The following is a 7,708-nucleotide window of genomic DNA, read 5'->3' on the forward strand; positions in this document are numbered from 1 at the left end:
CTGCAAGGAGATCCAGTCCATCCTAAAGGAGATCAGTCCTGGGTGTTCATTGGAAGGACTGATGTTGAAGGTAAAATTCCAATACTTTGGCCACCTGATGAGAAGAGCTGACTCATTTGAAAAGACCCTGATGCTGGGAAAGATTGAGGGCAGGAGGAGAAGGGGACAACAGAGGATGAGATGGTTGGATGGTATCACCAACTCAATGGACATGGGTTTGGGTGGACTCCGGGAGTTGGTGATAGACAGGGAGGCCTGGCGTGCTGTGGTTCATGGGGTCACAAAGAGTCAGACACGACTGAGTGACTGAACTGAACTGAACTGGGATCTAGAAATATGACCTTATTTACAAGTAGGGTCTTTGCAGATGTGACTAATTTTTTAAAGTCTTTATTGAATTTGTTACAATATTGTTTGTATTTCATGTTTTGGTTTTTTTGGCTGCGAGGCATATGGGATCTTAGCTCTCCAAACAAGGATTGAACTGGCATCCCCTGAATTGGAAGGAGAAGTCCTTTTTAAAAACAAATTATGTATTTATTTGGCTGCCTTGGGTCTTAGTTGTGGCATGCGGGATCTCTGTTGCCTCATGAGGGATCTTTCGTTGTGGAACTCTGTAGCTGTGGTGCTCTGCCCCCAGAGCTCGAGGGCTCAGGATTGCGGGGTGCAGGCTCTTGCTGTGAGGCATGTGGGATCTTAGTTCCCCAACCACGGATAAACCTCGCATCTCCTGTATTGCAAGACAGATTCCCAATCACTGGACCACCAGGGAGGTCCCACAGATGCAATTAATTAAGACGAGGTCATACTAGATTGGGCTTCCCAGGTGGTGCTCATAGTAACGAACCTGCCTGCCAATGCAGGAGACGTAAGAGACGCCGGTTTAATCCCTGGATCTGGAATATCCCCTGGAAGAGGGCATGGCAACTCACTTAAGTATTCTTGCCTGGAGAATCTCGTGGAACGAGCAGGCTACCATCCTAGGGTCGCAAAGGGTCAGACACGACTGAAGCAACTTAGCACGCATACTAGATTAGGGTGGGCCCTGAGTTCCAATGACTGGTGTTTTTATAGAAGGCCATGTGAACACACAGGGACATAGATACATAGAGAAGAAAGTCACACGATGACAGAAACAGAGATTAAAGTGATGTGTCAGTAAGTCAAGAAATGCCAAAGAGAGTCAGAAACTGGCAGAAGTTAGGAGGAAGCAAGGAGGCTCAAGCTTCTCTAGAACTTTCAGAGAGAGCAGGGCCCTGCTGACCCCTTGACTCTGCACTTGTGGCCTCTTGAATCGTGAATGAATAAACCTCTTTTCTCAAAAATATTTTGAAAAAATTGTGGTAAAACACATGAGATCCACCCTCTTAACAAATTTTTAAGTGTATAATGTATATCAGATCTGTGGAGCTTTTTCATTTTGCATGACTGAAACTCTATATGATTTGAATAGAAACTTTCTGTTTTCCCTTCCTTCCAGTCCCTGGTAGCTATAATTCTACTTTGTGTTTCTATGAATTTAAATATTTTAGATACCTCATGTTTGTGGAATCAAGGCAGTATTTGTTCTTCTGTAGCTGGTTTTTATTACACTTAACACAATGTCCTCAAGATTCATGTTTTACTCTGGAACAGGGTTTCCTTCTTTTTTTATGGCTGGATATTATTCTGTTTTATGTATACACCAATCTCTCTTTATCTATTCATCCATAGATGGATATTTAAATTATTTCTACCTCTTGGCTATTGTGAACAATGATGCCGTGAGCATAAAAGTGCAAATAACATCTTTGAGATTTTTATTTCAATTATTTTGAATATATACCCAGAGGTGGGATTGCTGGATGATTTGTTTGTTCTATTTTTAACTTCTTGAGAAAGCTCCATATTGTTTTCCATAGTGGTTGCACCATTTTACATTCCCACTGAGAGTGCACAAAGGTTCCAACTTTTCCACATCTTCAGGCCAACACTTCTATCTCTTGTCATGTTGGTACCTGCCATTTTAATAGCTGTGAGGTAATATCTCATTGGGATTTTGATTTGCATTTCCCTAATGGATAGTGATGATGAGCATTTCTTCATCAGCCATTTTATGTCTTTGGAGAAATGTCTATTCAGATCTTCTGCCCATTTGTTAAATTGGATTATTTGTGTTTTGCTGAGTTGTAAGAATTCTTTATGCGTTTTGGATATTAACCCCTTATCAGATATATGGTTTGCAAATACTTTCTCCCAGTCTGTAAGCTGCTTATCTCTGTTATTTTAAGCCCTCTAGTTTGTAGCCATTTGTAACAGCACATTGTAATTTTCAACCCTGGGAAACTAATACAGTATGGAAAATAATTTCAATTATGTAAAATGACTCTATGTTCTATAGGAAAAAAATACATAAGGGAAATAGATCAAACTGTTCTTAGTTCTTATTCCTGAATGTGGAAATAAAGGTGATTTCCATTTTCTCCTTTGCAACCTTTTGTATCTTCCAAGTTATTTGAAATGAGAATCCATTGCTTTCTTTTAGAAAATAAACAATATCTGTTTTAACCTAAACTTCATAAAAATCTTCAAAGATATTTTGAAAGTCTGTCATATAGTAAATACTTACTGAATATCTATGATTTTCTTGGCATTGTTCCAAATGCTGGATTGAGACAGAGTTCCTATCCTCAAACTGTCTACATTCACGTATGAGGAAATAGACCAAATGTAGTATAAATCAATAAAATAATTGTAGAATAGACCAAATGTAGACTAAATCAATAAAATAATTTTTGGACATGTGAGAACTAAGTAGAAGATAAAATGAGAGAACGTAATAGAGAGGGTCTAGAGTGGTAAAGGAACTGAAACTGATTATTTTATTGAGATCTCAGTGAAGTGAGGGCAGGAGCTATGGTGAGGTTCTGGAAGCAGAAGAAATAGTGAGTACAAAGGCCCTGAGATGGGAAGGAGCTGGTATGTCTAAGGAACAGAAAGAATCCATTGCAGCTGGAGTGGAGTGATTGAGGAGGGAGGGGGGAGGGAGACATGTAGGGCAGGTCTCATGGGCATGTAGGCTGCAGCAGAGGTCTCCACGGTCAAGGTGTGGCCCAGTCCTGGTGAGGAGTCTGGGCTGTAGTGTGGTGGCAATGGGAAGTCCATTGGAGGGTTTTGATCAGGGAAGTGTAATGTATTGATAATTGCATAGAGATTCACTCTGGCCATTGTGTGGAGGACGTACTTTGTGTGTGTCTCTGTGTGAGGGTGTTCAAAAAGTAAAGGTCAGTCTAGGCAGTTTAAACAGAAAGGAATGAATCAAAGAAGCCTCTGGAGCTCACAGAAACTCTGAGAGGGCCAGAGAATTTAATTTGGAGACTGCACAAGCATACCATTCTTCAGTGACATGCTGGCTACTCCAGTGGGGACCCTACTGGGCCTCAGGGACACAGGCTCTACAGCTTGCATTTGAATTCTAGACCCAGGATTTAGGAAAAGACATCCAGCTTTTCCTAAGCTAACGTGGATTCTAATCTGAAGCAAACCACTGATCCAGTTTAGGATTTCTTTAGCTAAGAAACTCAGGAATCCAGTTATTTTTTTCTCCTTCTTTGAAAAGGATTGCTTTAATGAAAAATTTCCAGTTGCTTCCAGTTTTCCTAAACCATTTTAGATTCTTTCATTTATATCAATTTTATTTTTGAAATATTTGGTCTTTTTCAGACTGCCTGCTTTTTACTGAGTAACATTTAGGGAGAAACGTATATGTTTTTTCCTTCTGAATTTGTTCTCTTTAATAAAAGTTTCATACAAAACTTAGAGGTTAAGAAACCTCTAAGAATAATCTGACATAATCTACTGATGGTTAGATAAGCTGATCCAGCTTTCCAAAGTGGGTCAAGTGCTATATTTCTAAAAATTCAGAGCTGAGATCAACTCATACAATTACATACTCCAGAAACAAGAGTAAGAAAGTGGAGGGTTTCTACAGCCTATATAGAAGCCTGTTTCTTTCTCTCTTACACACACACACACACACATACATGCATATATCTCACCTAGAATTCTTTGCTTGGTGTAGTGGAAAGACTGTAGGACTTAGAGGCTAGTTCCAACTTTCTTCTACCTACAAACCTTTAGAATGGCCTTGAGTAGGTCATTTCTCTTTTGTTCCTTTTTATTCTCAACCACAATGGATTGTTGAAAGCTACCTTAACCCTAAAGGAGATTAGTCCTGTGTGTTCAATGGAAGGACTGATGTTGAAACTGAAACTCCAATACTTTGGCCACCTGGTGCAAAGAGCTGACTCATTTGAAAAGACCCTGATGCTGGGAAAGGTTGAAGGCAGGAGAAGGGGACGACAGAGGATGAGATGGTTGGATGGCATCACTGACTCAATGGACATGGGTTTGGGTGGACTCCGGGAGTTGGTGACTCAGGGAGGCCTGGTGTGCTGCAGTTCATGGGGTCGCAAAGAGTTGGACACGACTGAGTGAGTGAACTGAACTGACTGAAGAGAGATCATGGATTTTGAAGAGCTTGTTAGCTCTAATTTCTCTTCCTATTAAGCTATGGGTTCTTGGTAGGCATATTCTCAGCATTTCTAGCATCTACATACAAGGGTAGGAGTCATGTTCAAGCCAAATCAACTGTAGTGCTGTTGCCTGTCTGCATGGAGTTACCTTTCCTGTGGGTCCTGGAACCGACTGTTGGAGACGCCTTAATGTGCAATGAAGCTCTTTCGTCATGTCAATGTACCCATGTTACATCTGTTTCGTGGACTCTGTTGATCATAAAACTGGTTTTTCTTATTTGGGATGATAACTGGTAACTGACTCTTCACTCCCTTTCCCCTGTTTCTCTAATCTGATGGGCTGGTGAGACATCATTTATTTGCAAGTTTCCATTAGAAGCAGTCTAGGAGGCCAGACTTGTGAATCACAACAGAGTGGAAGGTGCCCAGGGACTTCTGATGGGAAACTGAAAAGAACAAATTTGAAAGCCATAGTGTTTTTTGCTCTTCACTCTGAAGTTATCCAAATTAGCTGAGTGGGTGAATATTTAATGTTACCACAGCACATATGTAATTTGTCCTGTCTGCTTTTAATCTTTATACCAATTTTATAATCTTAATAACATTTTAATTAAAAATAAATGAGCTGAATACTCCAATGGAACATTTTAAATGGAGACTATCAGGTTGGAAGCCCAAGCTCAGCTGGAGAGACAAACAAAATGAAAATATTTAAAAAATATATGTAGCTGAGATATCTCTCCCCATCTGCTCACAGATCATAGTATTTCAATGACCAAGGCATCCTAAAAGTATTAAAGGCAGGTCCAAACTCACAAAGAGAGGGAGATCCAGACCACCTTTCATTTTGGAGACTGTTCCTTGAATGTACATATTCCCTTCTCCCTTTGGTCATTAATCTCCCAGGGCTTATTGGCTTAGAGAACTTTCATTTTTCAAAAAAACATTTATTTTGGGGAGCATTTGGGTCTTTAGTTGTGGTGTGTGTTCTCTCAAGTTGTGGCACACAGGCTCTAGACCGTGCAGGGTCAGTAGTTACGGCTCAAGGGCTTAGTTGCCCCATGGCATGCGGGATCTTTTTTCCTTGATCAGGGATTGAACCCACGTCCCCTGCTTTGGAAGGTGGATTCTTAACCACTGGACCACCAGGGAAGTCCTTAAGACGCTTTCTGTCCTAGGCAGAAATTTGAGGTGGCTCACTCAGACTCAGACCTTTCCCTGTTATCTAGTAAGTACGAAAGTCATATGCCTTTCACCAAATTCATTATATATATATATATATATATATATATATGACTGTATATAAATGAATAATGCCCTGTACTTTCTAGAGAAGTTTACTTTCAAAAAAATGCCATTGGTTTCAACACATGTCTAAAGAAATTTCAAATAGTCTCAGAAAAAAAGTACACAATGGAAGGAGTGTGAGTGGAGATGCTTTTGAACTCAAGACCTCAGTGTCCTAGAATTTCTGGGGCAGTTCTGGTTTCAAATAGGTCATGTCATTGTCCATAGAATGTTTTAATATTTGTTTGAAATACATGACCAATCAGCCACAATGTATGTGCCTCAGTCCCTAATCACTGCATTTTAAAATTACACCATTATAGGGAATCTCTGGTGGTCCAGTGGTTAGGACTCTGCATTTTCACTCTCAGGACCCTTAGATTCTATATGCTCTGCATCACACCCCTCCCCTCCCTGCTGCCAAAAAAAAAGCTCAGTTATTAAAAAAATTACACTATTGTTAAAGTTTTGGACTATAGTTTTGCAGAAAACAATATTTATACTTTTAGAATCTCATTGACAGTGGGGTTGGGTTTTTATTCATAGTCTACTTCTTCATTATATCTTAGGATTCTACTAGAATTGTTAAGCACAAAGGAAAAATGACCATCAAATTAAGAACTGAAACAAAGCTGAATTATTGATTGCTTGGCAAAATCCCATCAGTCAGCTACGAGGACAGTGAGTCTCTCCAAGTGGAAACTAACAGGGCACCAAAGGAGGAATCACATTGAATATGTCAGGCAGGATTCTGAGTTCAGGGCTCTCACTGCCTCCCATGCAGAGACACCATTTCTTTATAAATGATTACTTTCAGGTTTCAGGGGACTTGATGCTGTTGCTGTTCAGTCAGGTCTGACTCTATGTGACCTCATGGACTGCAAAACACCAGACTTCCTTGTCATTCACTATCTCCCGGAGTTTGCTCAAACTCATATCCTTTGAGTTAGTGATGCCATCCAACCATATTCCGGGAGATCAGATTTCCAGCCAGTTTGAGGTGAGTTCTGTAAGATATCAGTTGTCTAAAGTCGTGCATCAGACATGCTTGTTGTGTTGCCCATGTCTGAGGCTTAGGACGGTTGCTTTTGGTTTCTCTTCTTGATGAAATAGGTGTTGAAACAAGAAGTCATTATGACAGTGGACATTAAAAAAAGTTTTAAGGCTTTGAATTAAACAGTAATAGGGACTGTTTATTTGCACTCATTTATTTACTTATTCATTCTTTTTCATAAGTATTTGTCAAGTTCCTACCACATGCCTGCTATTGCTGAATGATAAAAAGTGAAGTTGCTTAGTCGTGTCTGACTCTTTGCGACCCCATGGACTGTAACCTATCAGGCTCCTCCAACCATGGGATTTTCCAGGCAAGAATGCTGGAGTGGGTTGCCTTTTCCTTCTTCAGGGGATCTTCCCGACCCAGGGATTGAACCTGGGTCTCCTGCATGGCAGGCAGACGCTTTACCGTCTGAGCCACCAGGGAAGCTAGTGATAGGGATGAAGGATAGGGATGACAGATATAAGCCAGATGTCACATGAGACCAATTTTCTATCCTAAGGACTCTGAGAAATCTAATGTCTTCTGCAGGGTTTGTATTTACTGGTTACTCAGAACTGAAACCTGCAGCTTACTGTCAACCTGAGCATGACTTTACTACTCAACACTCTTCATTAATCAGACTTTATTTTTTCTGGGAAATTCTTATCCAGGAAGATGTCTGTCTCATGGACTTTCTGAAATCCATTTATTTCAATAATGAACTACCCAAGTAGCCTTCATCAAGGTAAACAGCTTCCTCACTAGAACAATGGATTTATTCAACTGGGTTTATCAAAGGACTGTTTATTCTTCAAGATTTCCTTTAAAACCTTGTTCTCTCTGTGTCTGCCGATTCTAAACTATTACA

At 40.2% G+C, this 7,708-nt stretch overlaps 1 non-coding gene across 1 annotated transcript; it reads right to left on the reverse strand.

The window, feature by feature from the left end:
* Positions 1–7,212: 7,212 nt before the first annotated feature.
* On the reverse strand, positions 7,213–7,284 carry TRNAG-GCC. Its single transcript has one exon. It is a non-coding gene; the product is annotated as a tRNA-Gly (tRNA).
* Positions 7,285–7,708: the final 424 nt, after the last annotated feature.

The sequence above is a fragment of the Bos indicus x Bos taurus genome, chromosome 5, assembly GCF_003369695.1.
Source record: "Bos indicus x Bos taurus breed Angus x Brahman F1 hybrid chromosome 5, Bos_hybrid_MaternalHap_v2.0, whole genome shotgun sequence".
NCBI classification, from domain to species: Eukaryota; Metazoa; Chordata; class Mammalia; order Artiodactyla; family Bovidae; genus Bos; species Bos indicus x Bos taurus.